The 19,382-nt window shown below is 56.3% G+C and overlaps 1 protein-coding gene across 1 annotated transcript in view; it reads right to left on the bottom strand.

Annotated features, from left to right (window-relative positions):
* The window catches only part of LOC138658168 (zinc finger protein 850-like), a 111,158-nt gene extending 91,984 nt beyond the window's left edge, over positions 1-19,174 (bottom strand). The window contains exon 1 of the mRNA XM_069745846.1: positions 19,149-19,174. The gene's annotated coding sequence lies outside the window, so the exon portion shown is untranslated. The remainder of the gene's footprint in view (positions 1-19,148) is intronic.
* Positions 19,175-19,382: the final 208 nt, after the last annotated feature.

The following is a 19,382-nucleotide window of genomic DNA, read 5'->3' as shown; positions in this document are numbered from 1 at the left end:
CTCCATGTGTAATGCAGGGTCTGTCACTCTCTCTCCTCCATGTGTAGTGCAGGGTCTGTCACTCTCTCCTCCATGTGTAGTGCAGGGTCTGTCACTCTCTCTCCTCCATGTGTAGTGCAGGGTCTGTCACTCTCTCCTCCATGTGTAGTGCAGGGTCTGTCACTCTCTCTCCTCCATGTGTAATGCAGGGTCTGTCACTCTCTCCTCCATGTGTAGTGCAGGGTCTGTCACTCTCTCCCTCCATGTGTAGTGCAGGGTCTGTCACTCTCTCTCCTCCATGTGTAGTGCAGGGTCTGTCACTCTCTCCTCCATGTGTAGTGCAGGGTCTGTCACTCTCTCTCCTCCATGTGTAGTGCAGGGTCTGTCACTCTCTCTCCTCCATGTGTAGTGCAGGGGTCTGTCACTCTCTCTCCTCCATGTGTAATGCAGGGTCTGTCACTCTCTCCTCCATGTGTAGTGCAGGGTCTGTCACTCTCTCCTCCATGTGTAGTGCAGGGTCTGTCACTCTCTCTCCTCCATGTGTAGTGCAGGGTCTGTCACTCTCTCTCCTCCATGTGTAGTGCAGGGTCTGTCACTCTCTCTCCTCCATGTGTAGTGCGGGGTCTGTCACTCTCTCTCCTCCATGTGTAGTGCGGGGTCTGTCACTCTCTCCTCCATGTGTAGTGCAGGGTCTGTCACTCTCTCTCCTCCATGTGTAATGCAGGGTCTGTCACTCTCTCTCCTCCATGTGTAGTGCAGGGTCTGTCACTCTCTCTCCCCCATGTGTAATGCAGGGTCTGTCACTCTCTCTCCTCCATGTGTAGTGCGGGGTCTGTCACTCTCTCCTCCATGTGTAGTGCGGGGTCTGTCACTCTCTCTCCTCCATGTGTAGTGCGGGGTCTGTCACTCTCTCCCCTCCATGTGTAGTGCGGGGTCTGTCACTCTCTCTCCTCCATGTGTAATGCAGGGTCTGTCACTCTCTCTCCTCCATGTGTAGTGCGGGGTCTGTCACTCTCTCTCCTCCATGTGTAGTGCAGGGTCTGTCACTCTCTCCTCCATGTGTAGTGCGGGGTCTGTCACTCTCTCCTCCATGTGTAGTGCGGGGTCTGTCACTCTCTCTCCTCCATGTGTAGTGCGGGGTCTGTCACTCTCTCCCCTCCATGTGTAGTGCGGGGTCTGTCACTCTCTCTCCTCCATGTGTAATGCAGGGTCAGTCACTCTCTCTCCTCCATGTGTAGTGCGGGGTCTGTCACTCTCTCTCCCCCATGTGTAGTGCAGGGTCTGTCACTCTCTCTCCCCCATGTGTAGTGCAGGGTCTGTCACTCTCTCTCCTCCATGTGTAGTGCAGGGTCAGTCACTCTCTCTCCCCCATGTGTAGTGCAGGGTCAGTCACTCTCTCTCCCCCATGTGTAGTGCGGGGTCTGTCACTCTCTCTCCCCCATGTGTAGTGCAGGGTCTGTCACTCTCTCTCCTCCATGTGTAGTGCGGGGTCTGTCACTCTCTCTCCTCCATGTGTAGTGCGGGGTCTGTCACTCTCTCTCCCCCATGTGTAGTGCAGGGTCTGTCACTCTCTCTCCCCCATGTGTAGTGCGGGGTCTGTCACTCTCTCTCCTCCATGTGTAGTGCGGGGTCTGTCACTCTCTCCTCCATGTGTAGTGCGGGGTCTGTCACTCTCTCTCCTCCATGTGTAGTGCAGGGTCTGTCACTCTCTCTCCCCCATGTGTAGTGCGGGGTCTGTCACTCTCTCTCCTCCATGTGTAGTGCAGGGTCTGTCACTCTCTCTCCTCCATGTGTAGTGCGGGTCTGTCACTCTCTCCTCCATGTGTAGTGCGGGGTCTGTCACTCTCTCCTCCATGTGTAGTGCGGGGTCTGTCACTCTCTCTCCTCCATGTGTAGTGCAGGGTCTGTCACTCTCTCCTCCATGTGTAGTGCGGGGTCTGTCACTCTCTCCTCCATGTGTAGTGCGGGGTCTGTCACTCTCTCCTCCATGTGTAGTGCGGGGTCTGTCACTCTCTCTCCTCCATGTGTAGTGCAGGGTCTGTCACTCTCTCCTCCATGTGTAGTGCAGGGTCTGTCACTCTCTCCTCCATGTGTAGTGCGGGGTCTGTCACTCTCCTCCTCCATGTGTAGTGCGGGGTCTGTCACTCTCTCTCCTCCATGTGTAGTGCGGGGTCTGTCACTCTCTCCCCTCCATGTGTAGTGCGGGGTCTGTCACTCTCTCTCCTCCATGTGTAGTGCGGGGTCTGTCACTCTCTCTCCTCCATGTGTAATGCAGGGTCTGTCACTCTCTCTCCTCCATGTGTAGTGCAGGGTCAGTCACTCTCTCTCCTCCATGTGTAGTGCAGGGGTCTGTCACTCTCTCTCCCCCATGTGTAGTGCAGGGTCAGTCACTCTCTCTCCTCCATGTGTAGTGCAGGGTCTGTCACTCTCTCTCCCCCATGTGTAGTGCAGGGTCTGTCACTCTCTCTCCTCCATGTGTAGTGCAGGGTCAGTCACTCTCTCTCCCCCATGTGTAGTGCAGGGTCAGTCACTCTCTCTCCTCCATGTGTAGTGCGGGGTCTGTCACTCTCTCTCCCCCATGTGTAGTGCGGGGTCTGTCACTCTCTCTCCCCCATGTGTAGTGCAGGGTCTGTCACTCTCTCTCCCCATGTGTAGTGCGGGGTCTGTCACTCTCTCTCCCCCATGTGTAGTGCGGGGTCTGTCACTCTCTCTCCTCCATGTGTAGTGCAGGGTCTGTCACTCTCTCTCCCCCATGTGTAGTGCAGGGTCTGTCACTCTCTCTCCTCCATGTGTAGTGCAGGGTCTGTCACTCTCCTCCATGTGTAGTGCAGGGTCTGTCACTCTCTCTCCCCCATGTGTAGTGCAGGGTCTGTCACTCTCTCTCCTCCATGTGTAGTGCAGGGTCTGTCACTCTCTCTCCCCCATGTGTAGTGCAGGGTCTGTCACTCTCTCTCCTCCATGTGTAGTGCGGGGTCTGTCACTCTCTCTCCTCCATGTGTAGTGCAGGGTCAGTCACTCTCTCTCCTCCATGTGTAGTGCAGGGTCTGTCACTCTCTCTCCCCCATGTGTAGTGCAGGGTCTGTCACTGTCTCTCCTCCATGTGTAGTGCAGGGTCTGTCACTCTCTCTCCCCATGTGTAGTGCAGGGTCTGTCACTCTCTCTCCCCCATGTGTAGTGCAGGGTCTGTCACTCTCTCTCCCCCATGTGTAGTGCAGGGTCTGTCACTCTCTCTCCCCCATGTGTAGTGCAGGGTCTGTCACTCTCTCTCCCCCATGTGTAGTGCAGGGGTCTGTCACTCTCTCTCCTCCATGTGTAGTGCAGGGTCTGTCACTCTCTCCTCCATGTGTAGTGCGGGTCTGTCACTCTCTCCTCCATGTGTAGTGCGGGGTCTGTCACTCTCTCCTCCATGTGTAGTGCAGGGTCTGTCACTCTCTCTCCTCCATGTGTAGTGCGGGGTCTGTCACTCTCTCTCTCCTCCATGTGTAGTGCGGGGTCTGTCACTCTCTCTCCTCCATGTGTAGTGCGGGGTCTGTCACTCTCTCTCCTCCATGTGTAGTGCGGGGTCTGTCACTCTCTCCTCCATGTGTAGTGCGGGGTCTGTCACTCTCTCTCCTCCATGTGTAGTGCGGGGTCTGTCACTCTCTCTCCTCCATGTGTAGTGCGGGGTCTGTCACTCTCTCTCCTCCATGTGTAGTGCGGGGTCTGTCACTCTCTCTCCTCCATGTGTAGTGCGGGGTCTGTCACTCTCTCCTCCATGTGTAGTGCGGGGTCTGTCACTCTCTCTCCTTCATGTGTAGTGCGGGGTCTGTCACTCTCTCTCCTCCATGTGTAGTGCAGGGTCTGTCGCTCTCTCCCCCATGTGTAGTGCAGGGTCTGTCACTCTCTCCCCCATGTGTAGTGCAGGGTCTGTCACTCTCTCTCCTCCATGTGTAGTGCAGGGTCTGTCACTCTCTCTCCTCCATGTGTAGTGCAGGGTCTGTCACTCTCTCCTCCATGTGTAGTGCGGGGTCTGTCACTCTCTCTCCTCCATGTGTAGTGCGGGGTCTGTCACTCTCTCTCCCCCATGTGTAGTGCAGGGTCTGTCACTCTGTCTCCTCCATGTGTAGTGCAGGGTCTGTCACTCTCTCTCCCCCATGTGTAATGCAGGGTCTGTCACTCTCTCTCCTCCATGTGTAGTGCAGGGTCTGTCACTCTCTCTCCTCCATGTGTAGTGCAGGGTCTGTCACTCTCTCTCCTCCATGTGTAGTGCAGGGTCTGTCACTCTCTCTCCTCCATGTGTAGTGCAGGGTCTGTCAGTCTCTCTCCTCCATGTGTAGTGCGGGGTCTGTCACTCTCTCTCCTCCATGTGTAATGCGGGGTCTGTCACTCTCTCCTCCATGTGTAATGCAGGGTCTGTCACTCTCTCTCCTCCATGTGTAGTGCAGGGTCTGTCACTCTCTCTCCCCCATGTGTAGTGCAGGGTCTGTCACTCTCTCTCCTCCATGTGTAGTGCGGGTCTGTCACTCTCTCTCCTCCATGTGTAGTGCGGGGTCTGTCACTCTCTCCTCCATGTGTAGTGCGGGGTCTGTCACTCTCTCTCCTCCATGTGTAGTGCGGGGTCTGTCACTCTCTCTCCTCCATGTGTAGTGCGGGGTCTGTCACTCTCTCTCCTCCATGTGTAGTGCGGTGTCTGTCACTCTCTCTCCTCCATGTGTAGTGCAGGGTCTGTCACTCTCTCTCCCCCATGTGTAGTGCGGGGTCTGTCACTCTCTCTCCTCCATGTGTAGTGCAGGGTCTGTCACTCTCTCTCCTCCATGTGTAGTGCAGGGTCCTGTCACTCTCTCTCCTCCATGTGTAGTGCAGGGTCTGTCACTCTCTCTCCTCCATGTGTAGTGCGGGGTCTGTCACTCTCTCTCCTCCATGTGTAATGCGGGGTCTGTCACTCTCTCCTCCATGTGTATGCAGGGTCTGTCACTCTCTCTCCTCCATGTGTAGTGCAGGGTCTGTCACTCTCTCTCCCCCATGTGTAGTGCAGGGTCTGTCACTCTCTCTCCTCCATGTGTAGTGCGGGGTCTGTCACTCTCTCTCCTCCATGTGTAGTGCGGGGTCTGTCACTCTCTCCTCCATGTGTAGTGCGGGTCTGTCACTCTCTCTCCTCCATGTGTAGTGCGGGGTCTGTCACTCTCTCTCCTCCATGTGTAGTGCGGGGTCTGTCACTCTCTCTCCTCCATGTGTAGTGCGGGGTCTGTCACTCTCTCTCCTCCATGTGTAGTGCGGGGTCTGTCACTCTCTCTCCTCCATGTGTAGTGCGGGGTCTGTCACTCTCTCTCCTCCATGTGTAGTGCGGGGTCTGTCACTCTCTCCTCCATGTGTAGTGCAGGGTCTGTCACTCTCTCTCCCCCATGTGTAGTGCGGGGTCTGTCACTCTCTCTCCCCATGTGTAGTGCGGGGTCTGTCACTCTCTCTCCTCCATGTGTAGTGCGGGGTCTGTCACTCTCTCTCCTCCATGTGTAGTGCGGGGTCTGTCACTCTCTCTCCCCCATGTGTAGTGCGGGGTCTGTCACTCTCTCTCCTCCATGTGTAGTGCAGGGTCTGTCACTCTCTCTCCCCCATGTGTAGTGCAGGGTCTGTCACTCTCTCTCCTCCATGTGTAGTGCAGGGTCTGTCACTCTCTCTCCTCCATGTGTAGTGCAGGGTCTGTCACTCTCTCTCCTCCATGTGTAGTGCGGGGTCTGTCACTCTCTCTCCTCCATGTGTAGTGCGGGGTCTGTCACTCTCTCCTCCATGTGTAGTGCGGGGTCTGTCACTCTCTCTCCTTCATGTGTAGTGCGGGGTCTGTCACTCTCTCTCCCCCATGTGTAGTGCAGGGTCTGTCACTCTCTCTCCTCCATGTGTAGTGCAGGGTCTGTCACTCTCTCTCCCCCATGTGTAGTGCAGGGTCTGTCACTCTCTCTCCTCCATGTGTAGTGCAGGGTCTGTCACTCTCTCTCCCCCATGTGTAGTGCAGGGTCTGTCACTCTCTCTCCTCCATGTGTAGTGCAGGGTCTGTCACTCTCTCTCCCCCATGTGTAGTGCAGGGTCTGTCACTCTCTCTCCTCCATGTGTAGTGCAGGGTCTGTCACTCTCTCTCCTCCATGTGTAGTGCAGGGTCTGTCACTCTCTCCTCCATGTGTAGTGCGGGGTCTGTCACTCTCTCTCCTCCATGTGTAGTGCGGGGTCTGTCACTCTCTCTCCTCCATGTGTAGTGCAGGGTCTGTCAGTCTCTCTCCTCCATGTGTAGTGCAGGGTCTGTCAGTCTCTCTCCTCCATGTGTAGTGCGGGGTCTGTCACTCTCTCTCCTCCATGTGTAATGCGGGGTCTGTCACTCTCTCCTCCATGTGTAATGCAGGGTCTGTCACTCTCTCTCCTCCATGTGTAGTGCAGGGTCTGTCACTCTCTCTCCCCCATGTGTAGTGCAGGGTCTGTCACTCTCTCTCCTCCATGTGTAGTGCGGGGTCTGTCACTCTCTCTCCTCCATGTGTAGTGCAGGGTCTGTCACTCTCTCTCCCCCATGTGTAGTGCAGGGTCTGTCACTCTCTCTCCTCCATGTGTAGTGCAGGGTCTGTCACTCTCTCTCCTCCATGTGTAGTGCAGGGTCTGTCACTCTCTCCTCCATGTGTAGTGCGGGGTCTGTCACTCTCTCTCCTCCATGTGTAGTGCGGGGTCTGTCACTCTCTCTCCCCCATGTGTAGTGCAGGGTCTGTCACTCTCTCTCCTCCATGTGTAGTGCAGGGTCTGTCACTCTCTCTCCCCCATGTGTAATGCAGGGTCTGTCACTCTCTCTCCTCCATGTGTAGTGCAGGGTCTGTCACTCTCTCTCCTCCATGTGTAGTGCAGGGTCTGTCACTCTCTCTCCTCCATGTGTAGTGCAGGGTCTGTCAGTCTCTCTCCTCCATGTGTAGTGCGGGGTCTGTCACTCTCTCTCCTCCATGTGTAGTGCGGGGTCTGTCACTCTCTCCTCCATGTGTAATGCAGGGTCTGTCACTCTCTCTCCTCCATGTGTAGTGCAGGGTCTGTCACTCTCTCTCCCCCATGTGTAGTGCAGGGTCTGTCACTCTCTCTCCTCCATGTGTAGTGCGGGGTCTGTCACTCTCTCTCCTCCATGTGTAGTGCAGGGTCTGTCACTCTCTCCTCCATGTGTAGTGCGGGGTCTGTCACTCTCTCTCCTCCATGTGTAGTGCGGGGTCTGTCACTCTCTCTCCTCCATGTGTAGTGCGGGGTCTGTCACTCTCTCTCCTCCATGTGTAGTGCGGGGTCTGTCACTCTCTCTCCTCCATGTGTAGTGCAGGGTCTGTCACTCTCTCTCCCCCATGTGTAGTGCGGGGTCTGTCACTCTCTCTCCTCCATGTGTAGTGCAGGGGTCTGTCACTCTCTCTCCCCCATGTGTAGTGCGGGGTCTGTCACTCTCTCTCCTCCATGTGTAGTGCAGGGTCTGTCACTCTCTCTCCTCCATGTGTAGTGCGGGGTCTGTCACTCTCTCTCCTCCATGTGTAGTGCAGGGTCTGTCACTCTCTCTCCTCCATGTGTAGTGCAGGGTCTGTCACTCTCTCTCCTCCATGTGTAGTGCAGGGTCTGTCACTCTCTCTCCTCCATGTGTAGTGCGGGGTCTGTCACTCTCTCTCCTCCATGTGTAGTGCGGGGTCTGTCACTCTCTCTCCTCCATGTGTAGTGCGGGGTCTGTCACTCTCTCTCCATGTGTAGTGCGGGGTCTGTCACTCTCTCCTCCATGTGTAGTGCGGGGTCTGTCACTCTCTCTCCCCCATGTGTAATGCAGGGTCTGTCACTCTCTCTCCTCCATGTGTAGTGCAGGGTCTGTCACTCTCTCTCCCCCATGTGTAATGCAGGGTCTGTCACTCTCTCTCCTCCATGTGTAGTGCGGGGTCTGTCACTCTCTCTCCTCCATGTGTAGTGCAGGGTCTGTCACTCTCTCTCCTCCATGTGTAGTGCAGGGTCTGTCACTCTCTCTCCTCCATGTGTAGTGCAGGGTCTGTCACTCTCTCTCCTCCATGTGTAGTGCAGGGTCTGTCACTCTCTCTCCCCCATGTGTAGTGCGGGGTCTGTCACTCTCTCTCCTCCATGTGTAGTGCAGGGTCTGTCACTCTCTCTCCTCCATGTGTAGTGCAGGGGTCTGTCACTCTCTCTCCCCATGTGTAGTGCAGGGTCTGTCACTCTCTCCTCCATGTGTAGTGCGGGGTCTGTCACTCTCTCTCCTCCATGTGTAGTGCAGGGTCTGTCACTCTCTCTCCCCCATGTGTAATGCAGGGTCTGTCACTCTCTCTCCTCCATGTGTAGTGCAGGGTCTGTCACTCTCTCTCCTCCATGTGTAGTGCAGGGTCTGTCACTCTCTCTCCTCCATGTGTAGTGCAGGGTCTGTCACTCTCTCTCCCCCATGTGTAGTGCAGGGTCTGTCACTCTCTCTCCTCCATGTGTAGTGCGGGGTCTGTCACTCTCTCTCCTCCATGTGTAGTGCGGGGTCTGTCACTCTCTCTCCTCCATGTGTAGTGCGGGGTCTGTCACTCTCTCTCCATGTGTAGTGCGGGGTCTGTCACTCTCTCCTCCATGTGTAGTGCGGGGTCTGTCACTCTCTCTCCCCCATGTGTAATGCAGGGTCTGTCACTCTCTCTCCTCCATGTGTAGTGCAGGGTCTGTCACTCTCTCTCCCCCATGTGTAATGCAGGGTCTGTCACTCTCTCTCCTCCATGTGTAGTGCGGGGTCTGTCACTCTCTCTCCTCCATGTGTAGTGCGGGGTCTGTCACTCTCTCTCCCCCATGTGTAATGCAGGGTCTGTCACTCTCTATCCTCCATGTGTAGTGCGGGGTCTGTCACTCTCTCTCCTCCATGTGTAGTGCGGGGTCTGTCACTCTCTCTCCTCCATGTGTAGTGCAGGGTCTGTCACTCTTTCTTCCCCATATACAGTGCAGGGTCTGTCACTCTCTCTCCTCCATGTGTAGTGCAGGGTCTGTCACTCTCTCTCCCCCATGTGTAGTGCGGGGTCTGTCACTCTCTCTCCTCCATGTGTAGTGCGGGGTCTGTCACTCTCTCCTCCATGTGTAGTGCGGGGTCTGTCACTCTCTCTCCCCCATGTGTAGTGCAGGGTCTGTCACTCTCTCTCCCCCATGTGTAGTGCGGGGTCTGTCACTCTCTCTCCTCCATGTGTAGTGCGGGGTCTGTCACTCTCTCCTCCATGTGTAGTGCGGGGTCTGTCACTCTCTCTCCTCCATGTGTAGTGCAGGGTCTGTCACTCTCTCTCCCCCATGTGTAGTGCGGGGTCTGTCACTCTCTCTCCTCCATGTGTAGTGCGGGGTCTGTCACTCTCTCTCCTCCATGTGTAGTGCAGGGTCTGTCACTCTCTCCCCCATGTGTAGTGCGGGGTCTGTCACTCTCTCCTCCATGTGTAGTGCGGGGTCTGTCACTCTCTCTCCCCCATGTGTAGTGCAGGGTCTGTCACTCTCTCTCCCCCATGTGTAGTGCGGGGTCTGTCACTCTCTCTCCTCCATGTGTAGTGCGGGGTCTGTCACTCTCTCCTCCATGTGTAGTGCGGGGTCTGTCACTCTCTCTCCTCCATGTGTAGTGCAGGGTCTGTCACTCTCTCTCCCCCATGTGTAGTGCGGGGTCTGTCACTCTCTCTCCTCCATGTGTAGTGCGGGGTCTGTCACTCTCTCTCCTCCATGTGTAGTGCGGGGTCTGTCACTCTCTCCTCCATGTGTAGTGCGGGGTCTGTCACTCTCTCCTCCATGTGTAGTGCGGGGTCTGTCACTCTCTCTCCTCCATGTGTAGTGCAGGGTCTGTCACTCTCTCCTCCATGTGTAGTGCGGGGTCTGTCACTCTCTCCTCCATGTGTAGTGCGGGGTCTGTCACTCTCTCCTCCATGTGTAGTGCGGGGTCTGTCACTCTCTCTCCTCCATGTGTAGTGCGGGGTCTGTCACTCTCTCCCCTCCATGTGTAGTGCGGGGTCTGTCACTCTCTCTCCTCCATGTGTAATGCAGGGTCTGTCACTCTCTCTCCTCCATGTGTAGTGCGGGGTCTGTCACTCTCTCTCCTCCATGTGTAGTGCAGGGTCTGTCACTCTCTCCTCCATGTGTAGTGCAGGGTCTGTCACTCTCTCCTCCATGTGTAGTGCGGGGTCTGTCACTCTCTCCTCCATGTGTAGTGCGGGGTCTGTCACTCTCTCTCCTCCATGTGTAGTGCGGGGTCTGTCACTCTCTCCCCTCCATGTGTAGTGCGGGGTCTGTCACTCTCTCTCCTCCATGTGTAATGCAGGGTCAGTCACTCTCTCTCCTCCATGTGTAGTGCGGGGTCTGTCACTCTCTCTCCCCCATGTGTAGTGCAGGGTCAGTCACTCTCTCTCCTCCATGTGTAGTGCAGGGTCTGTCACTCTCTCTCCCCCATGTGTAGTGCAGGGTCTGTCACTCTCTCTCCTCCATGTGTAGTGCAGGGTCAGTCACTCTCTCTCCCCCATGTGTAGTGCAGGGTCAGTCACTCTCTCTCCCCCATGTGTAGTGCGGGGTCTGTCACTCTCTCTCCCCCATGTGTAATGCAGGGTCAGTCACTCTCTCTCCCCCATGTGTAGTGCAGGGTCTGTCACTCTCTCTCCTCCATGTGTAGTGCGGGGTCTGTCACTCTCTCTCCTCCATGTGTAGTGCGGGGTCTGTCACTCTCTCTCCCCCATGTGTAGTGCAGGGTCTGTCACTCTCTCTCCCCCATGTGTAGTGCGGGGTCTGTCACTCTCTCTCCTCCATGTGTAGTGCGGGGTCTGTCACTCTCTCCTCCATGTGTAGTGCGGGGTCTGTCACTCTCTCTCCTCCATGTGTAGTGCAGGGTCTGTCACTCTCTCTCCCCCATGTGTAGTGCGGGGTCTGTCACTCTCTCTCCTCCATGTGTAGTGCAGGGTCTGTCACTCTCTCTCCTCCATGTGTAGTGCGGGGTCTGTCACTCTCTCCTCCATGTGTAGTGCGGGGTCTGTCACTCTCTCCTCCATGTGTAGTGCGGGGTCTGTCACTCTCTCTCCTCCATGTGTAGTGCAGGGTCTGTCACTCTCTCCTCCATGTGTAGTGCGGGGTCTGTCACTCTCTCCTCCATGTGTAGTGCGGGGTCTGTCACTCTCTCCTCCATGTGTAGTGCGGGGTCTGTCACTCTCTCTCCTCCATGTGTAGTGCGGGGTCTGTCACTCTCTCCCCTCCATGTGTAGTGCGGGGTCTGTCACTCTCTCTCCTCCATGTGTAATGCAGGGTCTGTCACTCTCTCTCCTCCATGTGTAGTGCGGGGTCTGTCACTCTCTCTCCTCCATGTGTAGTGCAGGGTCTGTCACTCTCTCCTCCATGTGTAGTGCAGGGTCTGTCACTCTCTCCTCCATGTGTAGTGCGGGGTCTGTCACTCTCTCCTCCATGTGTAGTGCGGGGTCTGTCACTCTCTCTCCTCCATGTGTAGTGCGGGGTCTGTCACTCTCTCCCCTCCATGTGTAGTGCGGGGTCTGTCACTCTCTCTCCTCCATGTGTAGTGCGGGGTCTGTCACTCTCTCTCCTCCATGTGTAGTGCGGGGTCTGTCACTCTCTCTCCTCCATGTGTAGTGCGGGGTCAGTCACTCTCTCTCCTCCATGTGTAGTGCGGGGTCTGTCACTCTCTCTCCTCCATGTGTAATGCAGGGTCAGTCACTCTCTCTCCTCCATGTGTAGTGCGGGGTCTGTCACTCTCTCTCCCCCATGTGTAGTGCAGGGTCAGTCACTCTCTCTCCTCCATGTGTAGTGCAGGGTCTGTCACTCTCTCTCCCCCATGTGTAGTGCAGGGTCTGTCACTCTCTCTCCTCCATGTGTAGTGCAGGGTCAGTCACTCTCTCTCCCCCATGTGTAGTGCAGGGTCAGTCACTCTCTCTCCTCCATGTGTAGTGCGGGGTCTGTCACTCTCTCTCCCCCATGTGTAGTGCGGGGTCTGTCACTCTCTCTCCCCCATGTGTAGTGCAGGGTCTGTCACTCTCTCTCCCCCATGTGTAGTGCGGGGTCTGTCACTCTCTCTCCCCCATGTGTAGTGCGGGGTCTGTCACTCTCTCTCCTCCATGTGTAGTGCAGGGTCAGTCACTCTCTCTCCTCCATGTGTAGTGCAGGGTCTGTCACTCTCTCTCCCCCATGTGTAGTGCAGGGTCTGTCACTCTCTCTCCTCCATGTGTAGTGCGGGGTCTGTCACTCTCTCTCCCCCATGTGTAGTGCGGGGTCTGTCACTCTCTCTCCCCCATGTGTAGTGCAGGGTCTGTCACTCTCTCTCCTCCATGTGTAGTGCGGGGTCTGTCACTCTCTCTCCTCCATGTGTAGTGCAGGGTCAGTCACTCTCTCTCCTCCATGTGTAGTGCAGGGTCTGTCACTCTCTCTCCCCCATGTGTAGTGCAGGGTCTGTCACTCTCTCTCCCCCATGTGTAGTGCAGGGTCTGTCACTCTCTCTCCCCCATGTGTAGTGCAGGGTCTGTCACTGTCTCTCCTCCATGTGTAGTGCAGGGTCTGTCACTCTCTCTCCCCCATGTGTAGTGCAGGGTCTGTCACTCTCTCTCCCCCATGTGTAGTGCAGGGTCTGTCACTCTCTCTCCCCCATGTGTAGTGCGGGGTCTGTCACTCTCTCTCCTCCATGTGTAGTGCGGGGTCTGTCACTCTCTCCTCCATGTGTAGTGCGGGGTCTGTCACTCTCTCTCCTCCATGTGTAGTGCAGGGTCTGTCACTCTCTCTCCTCCATGTGTAGTGCGGGGTCTGTCACTCTCTCCTCCATGTGTAGTGCGGGGTCTGTCACTCTCTCCTCCATGTGTAGTGCGGGGTCTGTCACTCTCTCTCCTCCATGTGTAGTGCGGGGTCTGTCACTCTCTCCTCCATGTGTAGTGCGGGGTCTGTCACTCTCTCCTCCATGTGTAGTGCGGGGTCTGTCACTCTCTCCTCCATGTGTAGTGCGGGGTCTGTCACTCTCTCTCCTCCATGTGTAGTGCGGGGTCTGTCACTCTCTCCCCTCCATGTGTAGTGCGGGGTCTGTCACTCTCTCTCCTCCATGTGTAATGCAGGGTCTGTCACTCTCTCTCCTCCATGTGTAGTGCGGGGTCTGTCACTCTTTCTCCTCCATGTGTAGTGCAGGGTCTGTCACTCTCTCCTCCATGTGTAGTGCAGGGTCTGTCACTCTCTCCTCCATGTGTAGTGCGGGGTCTGTCACTCTCTCCTCCATGTGTAGTGCGGGGTCTGTCACTCTCTCTCCTCCATGTGTAGTGCGGGGTCTGTCACTCTCTCCCCTCCATGTGTAGTGCGGGGTCTGTCACTCTCTCTCCTCCATGTGTAATGCAGGGTCAGTCACTCTCTCTCCTCCATGTGTAGTGCGGGGTCTGTCACTCTCTCTCCTCCATGTGTAGTGCAGGGTCTGTCACTCTCTCTCCCCCATGTGTAGTGCAGGGTCTGTCACTCTCTCTCCTCCATGTGTAGTGCAGGGTCAGTCACTCTCTCTCCCCCATGTGTAGTGCAGGGTCAGTCACTCTCTCTCCCCCATGTGTAGTGCGGGGTCTGTCACTCTCTCTCCCCCATGTGTAATGCAGGGTCAGTCACTCTCTCTCCCCCATGTGTAGTGCAGGGTCTGTCACTCTCTCTCCTCCATGTGTAGTGCGGGGTCTGTCACTCTCTCTCCTCCATGTGTAGTGCGGGGTCTGTCACTCTCTCTCCCCCATGTGTAGTGCAGGGTCTGTCACTCTCTCTCCCCCATGTGTAGTGCGGGGTCTGTCACTCTCTCTCCTCCATGTGTAGTGCGGGGTCTGTCACTCTCTCCTCCATGTGTAGTGCGGGGTCTGTCACTCTCTCTCCTCCATGTGTAGTGCAGGGTCTGTCACTCTCTCTCCCCCATGTGTAGTGCGGGGTCTGTCACTCTCTCTCCTCCATGTGTAGTGCAGGGTCTGTCACTCTCTCTCCTCCATGTGTAGTGCGGGGTCTGTCACTCTCTCCTCCATGTGTAGTGCGGGGTCTGTCACTCTCTCCTCCATGTGTAGTGCGGGGTCTGTCACTCTCTCTCCTCCATGTGTAGTGCAGGGTCTGTCACTCTCTCCTCCATGTGTAGTGCGGGGTCTGTCACTCTCTCCTCCATGTGTAGTGCGGGGTCTGTCACTCTCTCCTCCATGTGTAGTGCGGGGTCTGTCACTCTCTCTCCTCCATGTGTAGTGCAGGGTCTGTCACTCTCTCCTCCATGTGTAGTGCAGGGTCTGTCACTCTCTCCTCCATGTGTAGTGCGGGGTCTGTCACTCTCTCCTCCATGTGTAGTGCGGGGTCTGTCACTCTCTCTCCTCCATGTGTAGTGCGGGGTCTGTCACTCTCTCCCCTCCATGTGTAGTGCGGGGTCTGTCACTCTCTCTCCTCCATGTGTAGTGCGGGGTCTGTCACTCTCTCTCCTCCATGTGTAGTGCGGGGTCTGTCACTCTCTCTCCTCCATGTGTAGTGCGGGGTCTGTCACTCTCTCTCCTCCATGTGTAATGCAGGGTCAGTCACTCTCTCTCCTCCATGTGTAGTGCGGGGTCTGTCACTCTCTCTCCCCCATGTGTAGTGCAGGGTCAGTCACTCTCTCTCCTCCATGTGTAGTGCAGGGTCTGTCACTCTCTCTCCCCCATGTGTAGTGCAGGGTCTGTCACTCTCTCTCCTCCATGTGTAGTGCAGGGTCAGTCACTCTCTCTCCCCCATGTGTAGTTCGGGGTCTGTCACTCTCTCTCCTCCATGTGTAGTGCGGGGTCTGTCACTCTCTCTCCTCCATGTGTAGTGCAGGGTCTGTCACTCTCTCCTCCATGTGTAGTGCAGGGTCTGTCACTCTCTCTCCTCCATGTGTAGTTCGGGGTCTGTCACTCTCTCTCCTCCATGTGTAGTGCGGGGTCTGTCACTCTCTCTCCTCCATGTGTAATGCGGGGTCTGTCACTCTCTCCTCCATGTGTAGTGCAGGGTCTGTCACTCTCTCTCCTCCATGTGTAGTGCAGGGTCTGTCACTCTCTCTCCCCCATGTGTAGTGCGGGGTCTGTCACTCTCTCCTCCATGTGTAGTGCGGGGTCTGTCACTCTCTCTCCTCCATGTGTAGTGCGGGGTCTGTCACTCTCTCTCCCCCATGTGTAGTGCGGGGTCTGTCACTCTCTCTCCCCCATGTGTAGTGCAGGGTCTGTCACTCTCTCTCCCCCATGTGTAGTGCAGGGTCTGTCACTCTCCTCCATGTGTAGTGCAGGGTCTGTCACTCTCTCTCCCCCATGTGTAGTGCAGGGTCTGTCACTCTCCTCCATGTGTAGTGCGGGGTCTGTCACTCTCTCTCCTCCATGTGTAGTGCGGGGTCTGTCACTCTCTCTCCCCCATGTGTAGTGCGGGGTCTGTCACTCTCTCTCCTCCATGTGTAGTGCGGGGTCTGTCACTCTCTCTCCTCCATGTGTAGTGCGGGGTCTGTCACTCTCCTCCATGTGTAGTGCAGGGTCTGTCACTCTCTCTCCCCCATGTGTAGTGCAGGGTCTGTCACTCTCTCTCCTCCATGTGTAGTGCAGGGTCTGTCACTCTCCTCCATGTGTAGTGCAGGGTCTGTCACTCTCTCTCCCCCATGTGTAGTGCAGGGTCAGTCACTCTCTCTCCTCCATGTGTAGTGCAGGGTCTGTCACTCTCTCTCCCCCATGTGTAGTGCAGGGTCTGTCACTCTCTCTCCTCCATGTGTAGTGCGGGGTCTGTCACTCTCTCTCCTCCATGTGTAGTGCAGGGTCAGTCACTCTCTCTCCCCCATGTGTAGTGCGGGGTCTGTCACTCTCTCTCCCCCATGTGTAGTGCAGGGTCTGTCACTCTCTCTCCCCCATGTGTAGTGCAGGGTCTGTCACTCTCCTCCATGTGTAGTGCAGGGTCTGTCACTCTCTCTCCTCCATGTGTAGTGCAGGGTCTGTCACTCTCTCTCCCCCATGTGTAGTGCAGGGTCTGTCACTCTCTCTCCCCCATGTGTAGTGCAGGGTCTGTCACTCTCCTCCATGTGTAGTGCAGGGTCTGTCACTCTCTCTCCCCCATGTGTAGTGCAGGGTCAGTCACTCTCTCTCCTCCATGTGTAGTGCAGGGTCTGTCGCTCTCTCTCCTCCATGTGTAGTGCAGGGTCTGTCACTCTCTCTCCCCCATGTGTAGTGCAGGGTCTGTCACTCTCTCTCCCCCATGTGTAGTGCAGGGTCAGTCACTCTCTCTCCTCCATGTGTAGTGCAGGGTCTGTCACTCTCTCTCCTCCATGTGTAGTGCAGGGTCTGTCACTCTCTCTCCCCCATGTGTAGTGCAGGGTCTGTCACTCTCTCTCCTCCATGTGTAGTGCAGGGTCTGTCACTCTCTCTCCTCCATGTGTAGTGCGGGGTCTGTCACTCTCTCTCCCCCATGTGTAGTGCGGGGTCTGTCACTCTCTCTCCTCCATGTGTAGTGCGGGGTCTGTCACTCTCTCTCCCCCATGTGTAGTGCAGGGTCTGTCACTCTCCTCCATGTGTAGTGCAGGGTCTGTCACTCTCTCTCCTCCATGTGTAGTGCAGGGTCAGTCACTCTCTCTCCCCCATGTGTAGTTCGGGGTCTGTCACTCTCTCTCCTCCATGTGTAGTGCGGGGTCTGTCACTCTCTCTCCTCCATGTGTAGTGCAGGGTCTGTCACTCTCTCCTCCATGTGTAGTGCAGGGTCTGTCACTCTCTCTCCTCCATGTGTAGTTCGGGGTCTGTCACTCTCTCTCCTCCATGTGTAGTGCGGGGTCTGTCACTCTCTCTCCTCCATGTGTAATGCGGGGTCTGTCACTCTCTCCTCCATGTGTAGTGCAGGGTCTGTCACTCTCTCTCCTCCATGTGTAGTGCAGGGTCTGTCACTCTCTCTCCCCCATGTGTAGTGCGGGGTCTGTCACTCTCTCCTCCATGTGTAGTGCGGGGTCTGTCACTCTCTCTCCTCCATGTGTAGTGCGGGGTCTGTCACTCTCTCTCCCCCATGTGTAGTGCGGGGTCTGTCACTCTCTCTCCCCCATGTGTAGTGCAGGGTCTGTCACTCTCTCTCCCCCATGTGTAGTGCAGGGTCTGTCACTCTCCTCCATGTGTAGTGCAGGGTCTGTCACTCTCTCTCCCCCATGTGTAGTGCAGGGTCTGTCACTCTCCTCCATGTGTAGTGCGGGGTCTGTCACTCTCTCTCCTCCATGTGTAGTGCGGGGTCTGTCACTCTCTCTCCCCCATGTGTAGTGCGGGGTCTGTCACTCTCTCTCCTCCATGTGTAGTGCGGGGTCTGTCACTCTCTCTCCTCCATGTGTAGTGCGGGGTCTGTCACTCTCCTCCATGTGTAGTGCAGGGTCTGTCACTCTCTCTCCCCCATGTGTAGTGCAGGGTCTGTCACTCTCTCTCCTCCATGTGTAGTGCAGGGTCTGTCACTCTCCTCCATGTGTAGTGCAGGGTCTGTCACTCTCTCTCCCCCATGTGTAGTGCAGGGTCAGTCACTCTCTCTCCTCCATGTGTAGTGCAGGGTCTGTCACTCTCTCTCCCCCATGTGTAGTGCAGGGTCTGTCACTCTCTCTCCTCCATGTGTAGTGCGGGGTCTGTCACTCTCTCTCCTCCATGTGTAGTGCAGGGTCAGTCACTCTCTCTCCCCCATGTGTAGTGCGGGGTCTGTCACTCTCTCTCCCCCATGTGTAGTGCAGGGTCTGTCACTCTCTCTCCCCCATGTGTAGTGCAGGGTCTGTCACTCTCCTCCATGTGTAGTGCAGGGTCTGTCACTCTCTCTCCTCCATGTGTAGTGCAGGGTCTGTCACTCTCTCTCCCCCATGTGTAGTGCAGGGTCTGTCACTCTCTCTCCCCCATGTGTAGTGCAGGGTCTGTCACTCTCCTCCATGTGTAGTGCAGGGTCTGTCACTCTCTCTCCCCCATGTGTAGTGCAGGGTCAGTCACTCTCTCTCCTCCATGTGTAGTGCAGGGTCTGTCGCTCTCTCTCCTCCATGTGTAGTGCAGGGTCTGTCACTCTCTCTCCCCCATGTGTAGTGCAGGGTCTGTCACTCTCTCTCCCCCATGTGTAGTGCAGGGTCAGTCACTCTCTCTCCTCCATGTGTAGTGCAGGGTCTGTCACTCTCTCTCCTCCATGTGTAGTGCAGGGTCTGTCACTCTCTCTCCCCCATGTGTAGTGCAGGGTCTGTCACTCTCTCTCCTCCATGTGTAGTGCAGGGTCTGTCACTCTCTCTCCTCCATGTGTAGTGCGGGGTCTGTCACTCTCTCTCCCCCATGTGTAGTGCGGGGTCTGTCACTCTCTCTCCTCCATGTGTAGTGCGGGGTCTGTCACTCTCTCTCCCCCATGTGTAGTGCAGGGTCTGTCACTCTCCTCCATGTGTAGTGCAGGGTCTGTCACTCTCTCTCCTCCATGTGTAGTGCAGGGTCTGTCACTCTCTCTCCTCCATGTGTAGTGCAGGGTCTGTCACTCTCTCTCCCCCATGTGTAGTGCAGGGTCTGTCACTCTCTCCTCCATGTGTAGTGCAGGGTCTGTCACTCTCTCTCCTCCATGTGTAGTGCAGGGTCTGTCACTCTCTCTCCCCCATGTGTAGTGCAGGGTCTGTCACTCTCTCTCCCCCATGTGTAGTGCAGGGTCAGTCACTCTCTCTCCTCCATGTGTAGTGCAGGGTCTGTCACTCTCTCTCCTCCATGTGTAGTGCAGGGTCTGTCACTCTCTCTCCCCCATGTGTAGTGCAGGGTCTGTCACTCTCTCTCCTCCATGTGTAGTGCAGGGTCTGTCACTCTCTCTCCTCCATGTGTAGTGCGGGGTCTGTCACTCTCTCTCCCCCATGTGTAGTGCGGGGTCTGTCACTCTCTCTCCTCCATGTGTAGTGCGGGGTCTGTCACTCTCTCTCCCCCATGTGTAGTGCAGGGTCTGTCACTCTCCTCCATGTGTAGTGCAGGGTCTGTCACTCTCTCTCCTCCATGTGTAGTGCAGGGTCTGTCACTCTCTCTCCCCCATGTGTAGTGCAGGGTCTGTCACTCTCTCCTCCATGTGTAGTGCAGGGTCTGTCACTCTCTCTCCCCCATGTGTAGTGCAGGGTCTGTCACTCTCTCTCCCCCATGTGTAGTGCAGGGTCTGTCACTCTCTCTCCTCCATATGCAGCGCGGCATCAGGCGGCAATAAATAGGGCGACTCCCTGTAGATCGGGGTGAGGACACAGCACCTACCTCCACCTACAGAGCGGCCCCGTGTGCGGACAGGACCTGTGTGACGTCACCGTCATGTGATCAGTCACATGGGGAGAAGTCACATGATCAGGGGGCGGAGCTCCAGGGTTCTCAGTGTCTGCAGGACTCTGCTGTGCTGGATGGTGTCTAGTGTCATAGAGGAGGATGGAGCGGAGCCGTGTGTGTAATGTGTGCGGAGCCGTGTGTGTAATGTGTGCGGAGCGGAGCCGTGTG

Source organism: Ranitomeya imitator, chromosome 1 (assembly GCF_032444005.1).
Source record: "Ranitomeya imitator isolate aRanImi1 chromosome 1, aRanImi1.pri, whole genome shotgun sequence".
NCBI classification, from domain to species: Eukaryota; Metazoa; Chordata; class Amphibia; order Anura; family Dendrobatidae; genus Ranitomeya; species Ranitomeya imitator.
The sequence above is the reverse complement of the archived record's forward strand: the minus strand, read 5'-3'. Positions and strand labels throughout refer to the sequence as shown.